At 41.2% G+C, this 20,552-nt stretch overlaps 1 protein-coding gene across 2 annotated transcripts in view; it reads left to right on the top strand.

The window, feature by feature from the left end:
* The first annotated feature begins 6,122 nt into the window (after nucleotides 1-6,122).
* Nucleotides 6,123-20,552, top strand: part of Ehf (ETS homologous factor) — a 41,003-nt gene continuing 26,573 nt past the window's right edge. For both annotated transcript variants that reach the window (XM_090347894.1, XM_090347893.1), the window contains exon 1: nucleotides 6,123-6,234. The gene's annotated coding sequence lies outside the window, so the exon portion shown is untranslated. The remainder of the gene's footprint in view (nucleotides 6,235-20,552) is intronic.

Below are 20,552 nucleotides of genomic sequence, written 5' to 3'. Positions count from 1 at the left end.
ACAGCTAGAAATGGAACTGTGGCTCAAGTGGTAGAGCAAAGAAGTTTTGAATAAAGAAGTTTAGGGCCAGTATCCAGGCCTGAGTTCAAGCCCCAGGACCAACACACACATACACACACACACACACACACACACACACACACACACACACACACACACACACACACAATTACATATCTGGATGGGGTTCGTACAAATTTCTTATTCTCTCTCTCTCATGGTCCCTGAGTGAAAAAGACCAGGCACTGAGACACTTGAAAATATCCTCTTGTGTGGTAGGAGTGTTCTGTTTTCTAGTTGATTATCTGTGGAACAATACAGGAGCCCACATAATATGACTAGACAGTGATAAACACCAAAGGGACAATGTGCACTGCCATCCCTGCACTCTTGCAGGCATGTGCTGATTTGACAGAAGTGAGTTCACTGCATTTCTGATGGTGACTCTGATGGTCCATTGGCTTAGAGTCAGGACACACAGCAGAGAAGACTCAAAACCCGTGAGCTAAGAAAGGGAGTCAAGATACCACAACCATCACCGTCTTACCTTCAGTCAGTAGGCAGCAATTATCTTTTCATCAGTTTTTATCTTTTAGGGTCTCATGATAGTGGGGAGCTCCTAAGCAAAATAAATAAATGAAAAATTTTAAAAATGCCAAAGAAGATTAAAAAGGAATCAGATATCAGCAGGATGGGGAGGACTGATGAAGAGGGAGAATGAGAATGAATAAGGTCTAAGCAGCTAATTTGCATATGTGGAAATAGAAAATAAAATGGATAAAATTGTTTTATGAAAGGAGAGAAGCTAAAGGAGAGTGATAGAGAGAGTAACTTTGATGGGGGGGATTGTATACATATATGAAAATGTCACGATGAAATTTCCCATTGTATAACTAATATAGCCTAATTAGAAAGGTAAAGAATAATTAGAAAAAGCTGTACAAACAATAGTTGAGTTTGGGATGTAACTCAGTGGTGGAATGCTTGCCTATTATATGCAAGGTCCTGGATTCAAATCTCAGTACCACAAAAACAAACAACTTCACTCCCTTACCTACCCCTCCCACTAATTATACAATATGGTGACTGTAGTTAATAATAATGTATTGTGTACTAGCAAGTTGCAAAGAGTAGATTATAAATGTTCTCACTACAGAGAAATGGTAAGTATGTGAGGTAATGCATATGTTGACTTATCCATGTTACCTAGTCATATATCAGATCGTGTTGTATACCGCAAATATATGCAATCTCAATTTGTCAGTTAAAGAAAGGGTAATGTTAAAGGGATGGTGGTGGAAAAGCAAACTGTATATTTATAAGAAACACTTCCCCCAAAAAGAAGAAAATATTACACACAGAAAGTCCATCAGATAGTGACCAACAAGTCTAAACTTTTATTTTGCCAGTCCCAGTCTTAAGCTCAGGGCCTGAGCACTGTCCTTGGGCCTTCTCAAGGCTAGGGCTCTACCACTTGAGCCACAGTACCGCTTCCCGCTTTTTTTCTCTATATATGATACTGAGGAATTGAACCCAAGAACAGCTTCGTGCATGCTAAGCTAGCACTCCACCACTAGGCCAAACTTCCAACCCAAGTCTAAATTTTTAGAGCTTTCAAATAAAAAGTCTGTGATGAAGCTCACAGCATGGCTCAAGAACCAAAATGCTTCTCCCAGCAGTGAGGATGACATTGAGTTAAGACAGGGTATAAAGCTATCTGTGAAGAATGGCAAGGCCAGAAATCAGACACACATGAGGCAGAAGAAACAAGGGAGCAGCAAGAATGGAATCATCTTGGGAATCCCTAAAATGTAAAGGACAAGGTCACAAATACGCTGTTACAGTTGTAGTCATAGGCTAAAGTGTGTGTGTGTGTGTGTGTGTGTGTGTGTGTGTGTGTGTGTGTGTGTGTGTGTGTGCGCGCGCCATCGGAAGTAGGATTTCTCAGGACATAGACACAGAAAAGTGATGGCAAAATTTACAAGTGCTCCAATATAGATCAATTATGACAGCTGTCAATGTGTGACCTCACAAAAAGAATACAGTTCTCACCTTCAGAGACCGTGAAACTTCTCCTCATGAAAGAGTGAGATCTCCTAAGCCCTGCCCAAATCCAGTTGGAGGCAAGAAGATACTTATGGTTCCTTATTTGACTATAGCCAGGGTAGTAGGTATTGATATTCTCTCTCTGACTCTCTTTCCTGTTTCACAGAACCAAAAATTTCTTGCTTCTTTCAGGCCTGCTGTCACTACGATATCCTATATCTGTCACATCCTGCCTTGGAGGATATTACATAAATCTACGTGTAAATATACTGACTGGTAAAAAAAAACATGCTAAATTATACAGGACTCTAGACATTCACATAGTGAGACCAAAGGAGTATATTCTTAGGAGAGGATCACAAAGGCTCAACAAACAGATACATTATATAAAATGAGGTTTATTGAAATGAATTCCAAGAAATGGAAACAAGAGGGGATTTTTTTTTGTTTTCTGTTTTGCTTTTCTCCTTTGTCATTCTTTTTGTTTTCTGTACCTTTTGCTTTGTATGTGTATTTATCTGTTTTAGGGAGTGTAAGGCGAGCACAGAAACAGTGCAATAAAGGGCAGACAAATGCAGCAGTGATACTCACTAGACACTACATTGAAAATGAACAAAACAACTTATGTTGTGGGTGCCAGGAGGGGAAAAAACTAGGAGAGAATGAGAAGAGGTGACACTGTTCAAAAAGAAATGTGCTCATTACCTGACGTAGCCCCTCTATATATCACCTTTACAATAATACAAAATTTTAAAATAAGATGATAGAAATCCACATAAATACATTTTTGCTTTCAAAAATAACTACCAACCTCTATATAAATGACATCCATCCTTCTTGCAAAGCAAGCCCACAGCACCAGTGACCTTGGAACCACAGAGTATTGGTGCTAAGACCCTTAGGGCTTAGGTTGGAGAAATTCTTTGTCTTAGCCTGATTTGGTATTAGATCCCTAGTGCTTTATGTATTCATAATTTAGATCTTCTAAGAGAAAAAACAACTTACTCAGAGGCTCCTCTCTGCAAACAGCATAATCAGATTGGTCGTATTTCCCTTGTTTGTGAGCGACATCCTTTGTTGAGGTTTAAGACCTATAGAGATTAACAGGAAAGTTTCTATATAGAGTACTTGGATATTTAGAGTTGGTTCAAATTCCTGACATTATCTTGGTCTTGACTTTGTCTCTTTATTCCATTCTCCATGTCCTTTCTCATTCTCTCTGAGAATTTTGGTGGCACAGAACAAATGGGGGATGCCTGCAATGAGAATGAGATGCTTGCCTGGATTTCCCTCAAGAATTTATGATGTGGGGCTGGGAGTTTGGCCTAGTGGCAGAGTGCTTGCCTAGAATGCACAAAGACTGGTGTTTGATTCCTTGGGGCCACATACATAGAAAAAGCTGGAAGTGATGCTGTGGTTTAAGTGGTAGAGCTCTATCCTTGAGAACGCCAAAAGACAGTGTTCAGGCCCCGAGTTCAAGTCCCAGGACTGGCAAAAAAAAAAAGGAATTTATGATGTGTCCATATAGGATGTATGCTGTTTGAGGGAGTTGTGGTCACACTTGAATTTCTCACCATGAGCAACTTACTTGATACATATGAGATTCTTACAGGAAAGGCCTCTTCTCTTTCTCGTTCTTTCCCTCTCCTCCTCCTCTCTTTCCTGTCTCTCCCCTCTCCCATCTTAGCACTATCTTATTTGAAATTGACTATAGAGTAAAAGACTTAATATTCCAAAGGAATTTCCTTGCAGATGCAAAAGCCCTATTTGACTTTTTTTTAATTATGGAAGGAGAAATGGTTGCTTTTGTGTTTCTTCAATGGAATTCAACTAAGATAGAAGAAAAGTACCAACAATAAGTAGCCACAAAGTACCATACTTCACATACATAAAACTCCACAAACAAAATGGCTTCGGAGAATTAGATGATGTCCTTCTGTTCCTTTCCACTCCCACCAATGCCCCAAAATAACTCCTCTTAGGAGTGTCTTTGTGAAGCTGTCCTGCCATCTGGCTGACAAGAGTGAGTGAAGAATGGAGAGAGAACCAGGATTCTTCAGCTACAAATTACAGGCTTTATAATTAAAGGTGGTTGGGCCCTTGGCCAGAGCCAAGGAGCTGCATCATAGTAGGCATTACATTTGAAGTTTACTACCTCAGGACCACACATCATTCATCTAGAACTGTACTTGACTGTGTCATGTTAATTTCAGACAAAAGGGCAAAGAAGGCCAAGTTTGCCTGTCTACAGTCTTATTGGCACTGATCCCCACCCCCCACCCCTGCATCTACCCCGTCATGGGTGGAGCCTGAGTTCCTTGGGCTGCTCCTGATTCATCTTTCAAGCAAAACACCAGCAAGCTGTTCCCCCAGGGCCATGCTCTCAGATCTGGAGCTGATAAGCTAATTGGGACTAATGTGATAATAGGCAATAATGACATTTACTGTTTTTATCAGGCTCAGGGCATACATTTGCCTGTTAACAGGGCCCTGAGCTAGTATAGGAAGTGGATTCTAAGGAGAGGGTAGCAGTGTGTGGTGGAGGCTAGAGAGAAAGAGGGCTGCCCATTCAAGACTCAAATCTTCCAGATTTCTTTTAAGAGCTGCTGGAGTTCCAAGACCCCTGTCTACCCATCTCTAAGATCCCCCTACACTTTTAGACCAATCTGCTTACACATTGCTTAAATTTAAAAAAAAAAAAACTGAGCAAAAAGAACGATGCTTCTGTGATTCCTTTATCCCCTCCCTTAGCGAGGCAGGGACCACTTTTGACACAAGAAATTTTGTAATCAAACTTTTTATCTCTTTCCCCACATTGGTTTTTTCTTTTCCTAGGGGAGACCCTGTGAGAAGAAGAGAGAGTAAGAGGGGGTGGGAGGGAGCGAGCACGCATTTTCCTTGCCAGGGAAGTGGCTCACCTCATCAGGTAGAGGAACATTTTGGAAACAGTGAAGCAGGAGCAGGAAATGAATTTCTGGTATGCTCTTGTCCTAGGAGAGAGGAAGGAGCTGGGTGATCTCTGTAGAGCTCTTGCCCAGTGTTTCACTTTCTTGCCCAAACTATGCTATTTTCTTTCCAGTTGTAGCATCTTGGCTTCCTCTTTTCTTTAGCTCCTACAGTCAATAAATACGAAAGCAAAAAAAAAATTTATGTCAGTGTTGGGAGGATGTAAAGAACCTAGATAACTACAGCCAATCAGCCCTTGGATTGTTTAGAGTTGATTGTTGGACTTTAGCATCTCATTGTGGGTCCCTCCTCCCTCTACCATTTCTCATTCTATATCCTCTCTCTCTCTCTCTCTCTCTCTCTCTCTCTCTCTCTCTCTCTCTCTCTCTCTCTCTCTCTCTCTCTCTCTCTCTCCCTCTCTCCCTCCCTCTCTCTCTCTTCATCTCTTCCTTCCTTTTTCCTTTTCTTCCTTTCCATATCTTCTCTCAAGATTCTTATTCAGGGATGGGGGATTTGCCTTTTCAAAACCCACTGAAATTACCTAAGGTCATTGTTGAAATAGGCAACCAAGATGATGCCCGGAGAGAACTGGCCAGAAGCTCCTTTTAAAGCTGGTACCAGAACAGCCCAAGCTACGCTCTAAATGCCAAAGCAGAGTGGAATAAATGCAGACTAGAGCATGTGATAAATGTTCAAGAGGGCCCACACACCCTCTCCATCACCTCTGGAAGATTTGGACTTCTACTCATTTTGTTTTTTACCTTCTCAGTTTCTGATGGTGTCTTTGGGGAACAAGGTGATTTTCACCTGAAACTGCCACTAAGCCGAAAAGAACAGTCACCACCAAATCAATTCCTCATCCATTAACAGGTTGTCTCTGTTCTCAAGACACACAGGCATAACCTGGTTAGACCTGTTTTGTTTGAACACTAATGTGTGAGTTGGCCAAATGCAAATGAGCCAATGTTTGTAATCCTTTATTTTATTTTTTCTAAAGGGCTGGGCAGCCAATCAGAAGAGGGGGAAGTGACTTAGGGAATTCCCGGTTGGTGGCTTATTGCTTAACATCCTACAAAATGATTTTAAATTATTGTCATATGCATTTATCTTCACTCTGATGAGGGCTCAGACATGATAGCACTGTAGCTCCCCAACCCTGTAGGAGCTGGCGTGCTACCTACTGCCTCCTCTCCATTAGCCAGAGCTATTGGATTTCCCACCCAGAATCTTTAGGTAAATGAGGTAAGTCCTGATTTTTAAACCTTCTTTTGAATCTGGAATTCAAACACCGGAGTGAAAAGAGAGACTTGTCTTGAATCAGACAGATGAAATAAAACACACTCCCGGAGGCAGCTAGCAGGAAGTGAAGCTTGTTTTACCTGGGCTCACCTCACTGGGTATTGTTAGAATCATATTTTGAGGGGCAGCTGGGCTGTTTTGGATGTTATCTGTGAATTCTTGAATTGTCTGGACTGCTAACCACGGTGAATAAAAAAGCCCTCACTCCTTGTGGCAAAGCCATGTCCCCTAGGTTGGATTCTTGTGAAACAAAAAGCAGACAGGTAGCTCGGCCATGGCTCAGTACAGGGCAAATTGGCTAAGGAGCTGTTGGAGCTTTGAGTACAACTTCTTCCTTTTTGCAGGTGTCTTTTGCTAGTAATTTTTCTGACTTATAAGTTGTAGAGAAAGGCCAATTATGCGTGTGTGTGATCCAACTCTTAGAAACTGACTAGAAATAGGCAAAATAATGAATCCCTATACTGGAAAGAAGGGCCAACTGGGCCGAAGTAGGCAGAACTAGGAAGAGCTGAACCCTTAAAATGATCCTGTCAAGAAAATAAAAATCAGTTTAGGTAAAATATTTTGGCATATTTTTGAGAGAACAAACTGACCCTTTGTTTCTCTGTAATGGGAAATGTGACTCACTGGTAGCAAATACTTTCTTGCTATAGGGACTCCTTTGCTTTTGCTTGTGTACTGCAAAGAAATACTGGTCACCACATTGACAGAACTGGGAATAGAGGAGAATTAATCTTCATGTTGGTTGAAAATAGCACTGAAATAGCAAAGTGACATTTCCAATGTATTTGCTATTTAGAGATTATGCAGTCTTTGTTTTTGTTTTTAAATGAAATGTAAGATTTTGTGAACCTAAGTTTTCAAGTATCTTTGATGGTTGTCCTTAATCACAGGGAGAATGAGCAGATTCTGAGAACATTCTGACTGAAGCTGTGTTTCAGGCCCTGGTTCTGTGGACATAAGTGTGAAGATGAGATGCGGAAAAGGGGATTGAGGGAAGAATTTCATGGTTAGGAAATACTATTAGAGAAGGGACTTGAAGAATGTAATCGCTACCTTTCTAAGTTTGTAAAAGGCCCCACTTGTCCTTTTTTGTCACTTAAAATTGCAGGACTTTGAAATAAGTCATTTTCTCATAATATGGAGCTATGTGGATCCATGTGATTTCTACCTCAATAGTAATGGTGTTTAAAAACTGGAGGAAAATTAAGTAAGAGTCATTTGGACTGGGACTTTAATTAAAAATAATAAATATCACAGAGGTAATCTTTGTGTTTTCAAATTGTTTGATGGGAGCAAGAGTAAGATTGAGAGACTGGCTGAAATTAAAGTCCTTTCATCTCACCATTCAAAATAGATCTCAGGATCTTTTAAAGTTAGCTATGGGTAGAGCAAGATGCTGGAGTAGGTCTGACTGGTATCAAAGTACCAGTCAAATTCAGTTACATTTACTCTGTTGTGCTAAAAATTACCAATTTGTTAGATTCACACAAACTTTTAGATTATATTGTGTGAATACAACTTATTAACGATATTATTTAATACATAGCTTTCTGGTTGCACTTTGATCACTTGCCACATTCTAGATTTTTTTAAAAAAATTCTTAATATATTCATCAATCGCAATTTCTTGTGGAAGAGCCTTGGGCCACCGTTCTTCTCTAACAAACCATACCTATGATTCCCAGCTTGGAAGATTTTGGTAGTACTTCTATTCAATGACCACCTCTACCAGGGGCTTTTTTGACTTCTCAATGGTCTAGGACAAAGTGGAAACTGAGACATTATGATGTGGACTCAATTATACTCAGTTACCTAATTAGAAACTAAAAGGGACTCATATTAGATCTCAGGTCAGCATGCTAGTTCTTTGGACAAAGGTATCTTACTAAGGAAATAAAATTAAACTTTCTGGAGTCCTGCAAAGTTTTATTTCCCTCTTATCTCCTGTCACTCCTCCTTGAATTTTAGTCCTTAACACTGGGTCATGTTTATTGGACTCTATTGCTTTTCTGGAAGTCTTGTGTAAGAACCATGTTTCATGTTACAGCCTAACACAGTCAGAGGTTTGGACGTTATAAGGGCTTTCCTTCCTCCAGGTGTACTTTCAAACAGATGTGGCTTTCAAAGACCTCTGGGAGGCAGGACAGGGTGGACACTAAGAATTTGCTAACAATCTCCGGAGACAATGCCATGCATTTAGGAAACCTGAATTTTGATGATACCATTGCATGGTTATTTCAGCCCATGTCTCTTGTTAGATTTACGCTCTGGTGTTGTCAATGTATTATCTTTCTGTTGAGACATCATATGCTGTTTAGAGACCACACACGTTTCCCCTACCTTTGCTTCTGGGTAAGAGCAGAGGATAGTGGCTCTTGGCTTTGGTAAGCCGAATGTATAGTCGGTTGTTATTTGAATCCAGGGACAGCAGACTTGCATATGTTGTTATATTCTCTTAAATCTGTCTCTGAATGACTAAAGGGAGTGAATGGGTATTTTACCTTTTCTGAAATTTTTATATCCAAGTTTTGTAAAATGCTATCATTTATTCTAAGACGTAATTGTACTCCTATTAAAAATTGTTTCGTGTCTTAAACGTGAATAATTTTAAAAGGGTCAGGTTGCTAGGCTGTACAGGAAATCAGCAGTGCTCAGGGGCTAATAACACTCCCCCCACCCAAACAGTTTATGTCTCAAGAAAGGCCTTTTTCCCTAGCCACAAGGCAATACCATCAGGGAACCGTGATAAATACTAGAGAAAAAATTTCCATGGATCCTTCAGATTTATTTGACAAAATAATTCTGGGGAACACAGATATTTTCTTAAGAACCTTTCCTGAAGAAAGCCAGATTCCACCTTTGCAGCTATGTGCACACTGCAGTGAGGGCGGTGTGTGGGATCACACTCAGATGGCCGTCAGAAGACCTGGCAAAGCTGTGTGGCCCAGAGCACCACGCTCCACCTATCTGCACTTTAATTTTTTCTTCTAGAAAAACCTGCTCATCTTTAAGATCCATTTCAATCCTCAGGTACTATTGCTGTCAGGATGAAGGTGGTAGGATGCGGAGGGTAAGAAAGGGAAGGGGGCAGTAAGGCTAGTTGAGAAATAGGTGGCTGATGCCCTCTAAGGATGAGACAGGAAAGAAGAGCTGTGGGTGCCCTTAACTTGTTTCCTTGGGTTCTTCGGAATTTGGGGGCTATGCTAAGAAGAGAGATTTAGACCCAACACCTGGAGTTCTGTGGGAGTGTAAGCGTCTGTTCCCATCCAAATCTCATGTTTATCAGTTTTTGTCCCACACTCAAAAGACTGCAAGTGTGGAATTGGATGAAGCTGTTGGCACAGAAAGCAGCTAGTGTATAGGAGCAGATACTCTTAAGAATGCTGTCCCTAAAACGTCTCTTGAAAGGTGGCATTCAACACCTTGGCATCCACTCAGTCCATATGGGCCTCCTTGTGAGTTTGTAACCCCAGCTGTCCAGGAATACTGATTAGATGGGGAGGATCAGGGCTCCATCTCCTTGACAAAATCCCACATGGGAAGCCATGGAATGTCCCCTGAGGGCCTCAGCCCTGTATCTGGAGTAACTACAACTTACAACAAGGTCAAGCAGGGTGTCCCATTTAAAGATGATCCTAGGGTACTAATTGAGATTGTTTAAAAGGGACACTGTAAAATATTCCTTTGAAAATGATTTCACTAGCACCTAACCACATTCTGTCCTCAGTCTGCTTGACAGGGTTGGGTACCTTATTCTGGCCTATTGGATTCACATTCTCTTCTGGTCTTTCTCCATTCTCGGGACCTCTGAGCCTGTCTCGCATGTATTTTTTCAGAAGCATGCTAATTATTATTCAGGGTACATGACTATTTAATTGAAGCAAGGGCACTGTAGCTGCATTTAAAGCATGCTTTCTGGTGAAACAAAGTCTAAGCTTAAAAAGGAGCTCAAGTGCCAAACTGATAATAGTCTGATAATTGAACTGATGAGCTGCCTTATTAACACGACTATCAGCAGAACAATTTATTTCTACTTTTGCATTACCTTGTCTGTATGCAGACTTTCTTTAATGTGTGTTGTATTTGTGGCGAACCTGAAATATCGTATCTGTTCCTTCTTCCTCACTCCGTGTCATAGACACACAACTAACAACAAGATTGAGGGCCAGGATCTTACTGGCCGAGATTGGAGAAATTTCAATCCCTCCCATTATCCCCATTCCTTAGCCCACTGCAAAGATCCTCCACGGCTCTGATGAGCTTCTCTTGGGATAGGAAAATGATCTTCTACTTCTTATGTATGACAAGTTTGGTGAACATTGCTGTCTTGTAAAGGTCATTCTAGAATCACTCTTAGAAGTCTTTTGAAAAATTTCCTCAGTAGAGTTGATGGTGTATTTTAGAGGATGCTGTGAATGGAGTCTGAAGAACTATTTTTAGTTATGTTTATGTAGTGACAAGACTTTTTTTGGGGGGGGTGGAGAGTCAGTTGTGGGGCTTGAACTCAGATCAGGAACTGTCCTTGAGCAATTTTGCTCAAGGCTAGCACCCTACCACTTTGAACCACACCTCTGTCACCAGATTTCTGGTGGTAAAGTGGAGATACAATTCTCATGGACTTTCCTGACCAGCCTGGCTTTGAACCGTGAACTTCACATATCAGTTTCCTCAGTAGTTACAGACATGAACCATCAGCTTCCAGCACAAGGCTTGTTTGGTCTTTGTAGTAACCTGTGGATTTAGTATGTGCTGAGACATTGCCCACTTAGAAGCCAGAAAGCACAAACTTCCCAATTCCTGCATCTTTTCTTTTCTTTTGCCAGTCCTAGGCTTGAGCTCAGGGCCTGAGCACTGTCCTTGGACTTTCTCAAGGCTAGATCTCCACCACTTGAGCCTCAGCACCACTTCTGGCTTTTTTTTATGTATGTGGTACCAAGGAATCGAACCTGGGTCTTCGTGCATGCTAGGCAAGCACTCTACCACTAGGCCAAACTCCTGGCCCTGTTCCTACATCTTTTCTGATCAGAGGAGGAGCTGATGATGTTCACTGCTGTGTATGTGAAGAGGTAGGCAGCAAGGAGTCCTTATGACCTATGAGCAGTTGGAATGCGGTACAAAGAGCATTGGATTTAGAATCAGACTACCTGGGTTCAAATCAGACACTGACACTAGGGTAATCAAGTGACCTGGAAAATGAAAGGGGGGGTTAATGACATATGGCACAGGGGTGTTGGAAGGATTAAGGTAAGCAAAGGATATGAAAACACCCTGAAAAAGATGCTTGTGATGAATTATTATTCATTTGCAGAAGTCAAGGAGCAATACTCAGTTTGATTGTTTTCAGTGAGTCTTCCTTGGACTGGAGTGGATAAGAACTCATTTCTGAAAGCAAATTTGTATTTTTATCTTTAAAAGTAACTATTCATTCTGGTTCTGTACTGTAACTTTGAGAAAGAAATGCACTGGGTAGAGATAGTGAGCAGCAGGGAAATGAAACAATACAAGTTAATGGAGAACCTCTATATGGAGCCATTGAAAATTGTTCTTATGAAGTTGATATACAGAGGGGTTACAGTTAATAAGTCAGGTAAAGAGTACATTACTTTTTGGACGATGTCACCCCTTCCTTTGCTCTCTCCCAGCTTTTCTCTCCCATCTTCACCCACAAGTTGTATTATAGTTCATTTTCAACATAGTCTAATGAGTACCGCTGCTGTGTTTGTTCACCCTTTCTCCCTTCATTTCTGTACCCCTGAATAAGCCTCATTTCCAGCTGTCTGTGAATCATGATCCATGAAGGCTGTGGGAAGGCTCCAGAGAGTTCAAGTAGTACACTCCTATCTCTGTTCCTGATGCCTGGCACATAAGTAAAGACTTCCCCCACCCACCTGCCCCAGGAAGTTCACAGGACTGACAATGCTTTTGTACCCTGGTACTTCTAAAATGCTTGAGGGTCTGCTGATGTCTACTGACCATTGTTGCTGAAGCCTCTGACCTTGGGCATGCAGTCTTGAGAAGGAAGAAATAACTATTTGCTAATTTTGCCTGAAAATTATAGTATCTACCTCTTGCTGAATTGTTCAAATGTTGAAAGTAGTTTCTAGGGACTGAGTTGCATAGGCCAGTTGTCACTGATAATAAAATAGCCAGAGATTCTAAGCTAGTGTCCAAAAATCTCTTAATGACCTTGGGGAGGACTCAAAGAGTCTATGAGCTAGGATGTGAAAAAATGTATCTTTATACACACATACACACATATAACCACTTACAATAACCTCTAAATAAAGTTGTCTTCTTTTGCATGAATCTATATTATAATTAGCCACAACTATGACTATTGCAAAGAGAAATCACAAACATGTTAGAGTTTTATATTTGCTTCCTATTTCTCAGAATGTCATTATCTGACATCACAGGAGTTATTAGATGTATTAGATATTCTTATTTGATGTGTTAATGAAGAAGCACATATATTATTATAATACCGCATATTTGTCTTACAAAGTATCTGACAATTAAGATCATTGAGAAGGGGCCTGCAGGCCTCAACAGGTTTCAGGGCAGTGTATGGTACAAATAGAAGATTAAGACGTTCTAATTTACATCGTTTTCTTGCACGTAGGGAATAAAATGATCTCTGAGCGCCATTCGTGGATAGATAATCATTGTCAAAAGAAAAGAATATGTTTTCTGATTCTGGACATTGGAGTTGTGTAGAGATCTTGATTATAAAGATGATAGTAGTAATAACATTAAAGTGAATAAGAGCTAACCTTTGTTGAGTGCTGTAGGAAAGCCAGTTGTAGACATCATGTGTTCCGTATTTCATTTTATCCTCCGAGTTACCCGAGGAGATAGACAATAGAGCATATGAAGACCTCCCCGTTCCCAATGGGGAGTGATGCAGCCTTGATTGGGGTAAAGGCAATTGAGATCCAGCACCCCTCCCTGTTGTGGCTTGACAACCTGTGCTTAGAAAGACTCTAATTTGGTGCAATGCTTTGATGTCGCTCTTCCCCTCTGCATACTCTTCCCCTGCTTCTCTAATCAACCATGAGAAGGCTGAGGTCTGCCAGGCCAGGAGTGGAGAATGTAGTTTTTGAACTTGTGAAATGTCAATGTTGTTCATGCTCTCAAAATTTCCTCTGAAATAATTGAGGGACTGATCAAATCATCAGTGAAGGAATTTTAATTCCTTTGAAACCATTCTGGTAGGGAGTTGCTTGCCTTTCGGGTGGGTTTTCTTGTTTTATTTTCCAGAGGGTTTGCCATAGAGACCCGTGAGTAAAGAGAAGCAGAACAAATTCAGTTTGGGAAGGGAAAATAAGACCTGGCATAGGAGAGTGTATGTTCTTCAGAAGATACTAACAAAACAAAACAAGAGCTTCAATTTCTTACTGCTATCATTTAATGATTATCAGAACAAAGAAAACTCTTTTTTTTTAAGGTGGAGGTTCTCTGATAGGTGAGGAAATTCAGATGCTATTTATTTTTAAAGTTGCAAGTTTGAAAATGCAATAAGCCTCATGAGGTTCATCTATATTTTAGGACTAAGTTTGTACAGTCTTGGAAGATGTGCAACAGGGGTGGTGGATATAGTAATGGAAGTATGTGGGGGTGCTTGGCTGGATTTCTTTGAGCAGTGGACTTCAGGACCCCCCAAATGATGCATTCTGTCCCTTGTGTGTCACCATAGTGTTCCCAGAACAAACAGGTCTGCCCTCAGGACCTGCATGATGGCTCAGATACCAGGTATTCCTCCGAAGAAGCCATAATTTCCCTTTAATTTCCCAGCCATGTTTCTTGTTGTCATCAGGACTCTTTTATCAGAGTTAATAAGTGTGAGACTGCTTCAGGTAGCCACTTTAGCCCCTGAGTCAATCCAGGGCTTACTGAAAGTTGTTGTTGTTGTTGTTGTTGTTGTGTGTGTGTGTGTGTGTGTGTGTGTGTGTGTGTGTTTTGCTTTGTTATTTCTTCTCTCTCTGTTGTTGTGGGGTTTGGTTCATTTTGCTTTGTTTGGGGGCAGCATATGGAATCAGAGCCTCGTCACTGGTAATCTCGGTAAGCACAGCTTTATACCACCCAGCCACATTCCCAGCTTCCATGAGTCCAAATTTTGAATTTAATCTGGTTATGAATTAATGCTGTGAAGAGCTTTCAGATTAGGACACAGGAGAGTTTGATATGCTTCCTACTCGTGTTAGGAAGTTAAGGGAGCTACTCTTAGAGAATCCTGACATCTATCTCCTCTTTAGAAACACTTTTTGAAGTACGAAGAATTGTATTATTTTTCACACTTTTTCTATAACGCATTTAATAATAATCCATCCAACTTTAGTTATTAGGTCCCTGTTTTAGGGTAAGTTATTTAATGTCTCTGTGTCTTTCCATCTGTAAATGGCAAGACAGTGGGTGGGGATTGGGGGATATTATTTCTGAGGCTTGAGATTCTTGTGAGATTGAATGACATAATTCATGGGAAGCTTAGCTCGATTCATAGCACACAGTAAACATGTAAATATGAATAATTTTAACCATCATCATCATTGCTTTTCTTGTTTGTAATTATTTAGCCAGTGATAATACCAAATTGATGGCTGTTGATCTCTGCTGGGCTTGAGTATCTTAGTGTTTTCCTTGTAGGAAACTGGACTCTCAAAATGGTCAAACCATTGTCCTCATCCATCTTAACTTCTCCCAAGCTCCAGTCCACACCCCTTTCTTCCCTCCACCCTTATTGCATTCCTGTGCAGTTGATCTTATTTATTTTTCAGTCAACTAAGGGTGTTGTTAAATCTTTTCTTTTTCTGCTGCCTGATTTGGTTCGAGGCACTCCACTCCCTGCCCTGCTCATGACAAGAATGCTTGGGAGTGCTCAGCCAGCCATGTCCCTCCCCTGTCAGATCACCCTGTTCTTAACGCTGTTGGTAAAGCCAAGTTCCCCAGCCCTTCTCCACTGTCCTGCCCCACCATTAAACCACTGGCCTGGTGGTAATGGGACTTATGGCTGAAAGACCAGGGGCATGCCCGAGGCTTTTGGGGGAAAGGATGAGAAGGGAAGAAAACACTATCTGTTGTCTATACATTTTTCTTAGCCCCAAAGAGATTAAAAAGCTTCCTCAGAATGATGCCACTGACTAATCAGGATTGTTCATGATCTCCACCTGGGTGATTTGTTGAGCAGTCTGGGGCCCGTTTTGGTTGTAGCTCATCATGAGATATTAGCACACTAATGAGAAATGGGAGCGCCATGATGCTTGGATTAGGGTAGGACGCACGTGTCCGGCTTCTCAGGCCCTCTCTATGTAAAACCCAACACCTCAGATCCCTTGGCAGAACAGAACCTGAGTGACTCTTCACAGCCCGCTTTTGAGGTAGGTTTGGTGGGCATCGTTTTCAAAATGTGAATGTCATGGTCCCAGGTTTAGAGGAGGTTTTCTTCAAGTAAATTGCTTTGCCCAGGGCTAGATGTTAGGATATCCATGGGAGAGGATAGTCTGAGACTCCGGGGTGTTGAGCCTCTGCTTTAGGAGGTAGCCCATAGCCCATAGTCCACACCTGCTCACCAAAATGGTAGATTTCCCAAGTCAACTCTGGGAGAGTGTGGTTTGGGTTTCCATCACTTCCCATGGCTCTCATCTACTTAATCTAATTCCTAATCTGAACCTGGGCAGGCTGGAGGCTGGCCATATTGCTGTCCAGACCTTGGCAACCCCTCCGTGCCCTTGTGGAACCAGCCAATGGAAAAGTACAAGGCCTTCTGGCTTTTTGGCTGACCAGCTCTCACTGGCCTATTCCATACCTTCTTCTTCTAGTCAGAGGGTGTGGGAGAATAACATCCGAACTAAAAACGCAGGTTTTTCTTTGGTTTTTATAGGAAAAACAAATTGGCACGAATGCTCAGTCAGACCAGCTCAGGCTGCTTGGGCACATGCCTTTCTTTCTTTCTTTCTTTTTTTCTGTTTATTTTCCAACAAATCAATGCTTAACTGCGTTGTTATCGGAGCAGGGCAACAGGTGCAAGAAAATAACTCTGCTGCCAACTCAAATGAAAAGGAAGGGTTTATCCCCTCTGGGAGGTATTCAGGAGATAACAGAAGCCCCTGCCAGCAACTGAATTAACAGATCTGTTTACGGTGGGTTTTATGTTAACAACCTGCTCCTAACCCTCTAACACATAAACACACCATTGTCTTGGAACTAGACTTTCAACCATCCAGACAACCAACTGCTTTCTTCTGCTCTAAGTAGAGATTGGTTTTGGCTGAGAATGCTCTTATGAATTCAGAGGCACTATCATACCTGCCAAGTTCATGTCCTGGAGGGGATTTTCTGTGAAAACAAGGGCAGGGGCTTACTGCAGATAAGAAGATGGATTCTATGTGTATGAGTGTGTGTTGGGGGGAGGGTGCATGTGTGCATACATGCGTGTGTGTGTGTGTGTGTGTGTGTGTGTGTGTGTGTGTGTGTATGTGTGTGTGTGTGTTGGTCCTAAGGCTTGAACTCAAGAGTGTTTTGCTCTGGACTGGCTTTTTAACTCAAAGCTGGTCAACTCTACCATTTGAACCACATCTCCACTTCTTGCTTTTTCCTAGTTAATTGGAGATAAGTCTGATGGATTTTTCTGCCCAGGCTTGCTCTAAACTGGACTCCTCAGATCTCAGCCTTCTGAGTAGCTAGGATTACTTGTGACTCACAAGTGCATGACTGGGTTCTACTGATGGATCTAGTGGAAATTCTTTTCACAGCTGGCTACCCCCAAATGCCAGGACAATTGCCTGCCTCTCTCTGTTCTTGTTCCATTTCATTGCCAAGGGGGAAGAGAATGATCTCAGCAGACTTTGGAAAGAGCTGCTATTGTTTTGGTAGTATGTCCTCGCTAAGAGTCCAATAGGGCAGGGCAGTGTCTGTGTTTTGTACAGAACTGTATCTCCAGCACCTAGCACGGTGAGCTAGGTGCTGAGCACCTAATGAACATTCTGAACATATATACATATACAATATATCATATAATATATGTTATATTTATTACAGATATTAAAACTTGTGAGAATGAATCAATATTTGTAATATTTGGAAGAGTGAGTCTCAGAGACAGTTTCTATCTGCAGAATGCTAAGACATTAATTTTATTGGGCAGGAATGGCTAACAGTAGGTTTCTAAAAAGGTAAGATTGGGGTAGGATGGATTCAGGGGTTCTCTTGATAGAATAACAATCATAGAAGCCCTCTGCAGAAATGCAACTTGTGAGCAATTGGATGTTGTAAAATGTGACAACTTGAGGATACTGAGTATTTAAAACTGTTTTATTTCCGACTGACAATAATGGAGTCTCTCTAGGCAGATTGGAGCTTAAACTTTTCTAATTGAGTCTTTTACGTCTGACTTTACCACAATTTTCTTGTGTTAAGATATATATATTTTTCAGGACTGATATCTCTTGGTGTTCGTCATCTTATGATAGGAAGTTGAAGAAGACAGGTAAATAAATAAAGCAGCAATTCTCAACTGTAGAGGGAGCAAGAATCAAAAGGAGGTGGCTTGTGATGATTCTGATGCAGAATGTGGTGGTGCCCCAGGCCTATGCAAATTTACTTCTCCTAGAGCCTACTCTGCCTAGTGGCCTGTAGACAAAACCTTGAGAAACAAGTGCATGGTCTCAGAAGCCAAGAAGGCATCCCAGATATTGTGGTGCCTGTATATGGGACCTAATGAAGCCTACAAAAACCCATGGTTATAATGAGAAATAAGGGATGGAAATATATATATATATATATATATATATATATATATATATATATATATGCCAGTCCTAAGACTTGAACTCAGAGCCTGGACACCGTCCTTGAGCACTTTTGCTCAAGGCTAGCACTCTAACACTTGAGCCACAGCACTACTCCTGGCTTTTTCTGTGTATATGGTACTGGGGAATGGAACCCAAGGCTTCATGTATGCTAGGTAAGCACTCTACCACTAGGTCACACTCCCGGTTCCATATATATATTTTGGGTGGTGATGGTAGAAGTTAGAGCCTCACACTTGCTAGTTGAGACATGACTCTAGTACTTTTTGCTTTAGTTATTTGGGCGATAGAGTCTCTCATTTTTACTTACTGGACCTAGATCCTCCTTTTTACACTTGTCACGTAGCTAGGATGATAGATGTGCACCATCATGTCCAGTTACTGATTGAGACGGAATCTTTCCAACCCTTTACTAGACTGGCCATCCTCCCGTCTTTGCCTCCTGAGTAGTTGGGGTTGTGATTATGAGCCAATGCTCTCAGCCTCTATGCCCTCTTCATTATATTATATGGTTATTTGGTTTTAGTATAGAGAAAGGTATGGAAAGTGGCAAGTTCTAGGAAAAGAAAGGATCTATCCAGGACAATTCCTAGCTTCTACTAGGTAGGCACAGTGGGGTCTTTCCTGTTTTCTGGGTGGGAGAGCAAGGAGATATCCAAGCCAAGCAAGACAGCAAGAGTATATTTTCTCAGACCTTATTTCCTAGGAGAGAATAAACTTTCTGATGTGCCCTAACATTGTCTCCACCACATTTTTTCTTAAATACTAATCTAAACAGTGTCAGTGAAATTTCCTGATGATCCATAATTTCTCTAGATCTCTAGGTTCAGTGGGTTATCTTGAGGCTCACAAAATATAAGCAAAGCCCAAAGTGGATGTACAGTGGTAGTAAACAGAAAGAGCCATCACTTCTACTAAGATTTGAAGGAACTATGACCTTTAAAGGCTCAAAGCTTATCCTACACTTGATTGGATCAGCGTGAGATCAACAAAGGCTGTGCAGGTTACTTGAGGCAATCTCGTTTTTCCATCAACTTTGGTGCCTGCCCCTGTCAGTATGTGCCATCTTGTCTCAGTCTGGCACCAAGGATGATAAAGATCAGCATAATATGTGTATTTCCTAATGACATACAGTCAATAAAGTAGAGTTATAATGGGGCCAGACTTGTTCTTTCGCTATAGCATTATGGGCCATGAAAACACTTGAAACCCTAGGAATAAGACTTCAAATGTGGCCCCCGGGAACATGAAATGCCTGTTTCAAACACATTAGGAAGGTATGAAATTACCTATGATGTAATCCTAAGAGGATCAAATGCATTCCCTATGCTTGATTCACATCTTGATTCATTTGTAAAAACACAAACTATTGCCTGTGTTCTATTCAACTACATTTTTACACATACGTGGATTTTCTTTTTTCTTTCTTTCTTTTTTTTCTTTTTCCTTTCCTGGATGGGGAGTAGTTTTTGACATGACAGTCATCCTGAAACAGGAAGTCAGTGAGTTTTTGCAACATCCTTAGGACAAATGCTGTGGTTTTACCTGCTGGTAATTTTGCTTAAAGACTAACATGGGACTGGATGCCATCATAAAAGTAATCATTTAAAAGAGCTAATTGCTCTTCTGGCTTGAGGGGTGAAAATGTCCCATGGCAGCTAGTTCTGTGGCCATTTGGGGATGATGTGGCAGACCAAACAAGGGAGCTGGGAGAAAAGTGCATCATGACGTTGACTCTTAGTCCCACATGGCTGGGGACAGGGAAGGCAGATGTTAGTCTTGCTGAAGTTTATAGTGATGCATAGCAACCTATACTCTTTAGCCCAGGATTTTGATTTGTGAAAAGCACACATAATGTTGGGCTAGTGTATTCCCAAGTTTAAAGTGAAAATAAGTTGAGTCATAGGCAAGCCTTCACCTTATGTGGGCATCTGAGATGTGTACAGTCCTAATGAGGAAGCTAATGACATAGTGCAATACTATGACCAGGTGTGGGAGATGGAGTAAAGGGACACTGACATTGAGGGACCTTTCTTCTCTGCAAAAACACCCTCTTCTTGGTACAGAGAGTTGCTGAGCTTTGGGGGTTTATTGCTAGACATTAGGAGTTCACATACTTTTCTAGCTCCAATTCTTTAAAAAAACATTTAAATTGTTATTATAAAGGCGATGTCCAGAGAGGTTACACTTAGATAAGTCAGTTAAAGAGTACATTTCATTTAGACAATGTCACCTATTCGCTCCATCTCTCCCAGGTTTTCCCTTACATCTCTACTCATGAGTTGCATAGTTCATTTCCTAGCTCCAATTCTTGCTGAGCTGTGAGAACTTGACCAAGTTCCCTACTCCTGATTGAGCCTCAGACAGGCCATCTGTCATTGTACTGTCTGAGATAATGCACTTGCTAATTCATAACACAGAGCTGGAGCATTTGAAGTGTTCAACAGGCCCCAT

This window comes from Megascapheus bottae, chromosome 16 (assembly GCF_031878675.1).
Source record: "Megascapheus bottae isolate mThoBot1 chromosome 16, mThoBot2.hap1, whole genome shotgun sequence".
NCBI lineage: Eukaryota > Metazoa > Chordata > Mammalia > Rodentia > Geomyidae > Megascapheus > Megascapheus bottae.
The sequence above is the reverse complement of the archived record's forward strand: the minus strand, read 5'-3'. Positions and strand labels throughout refer to the sequence as shown.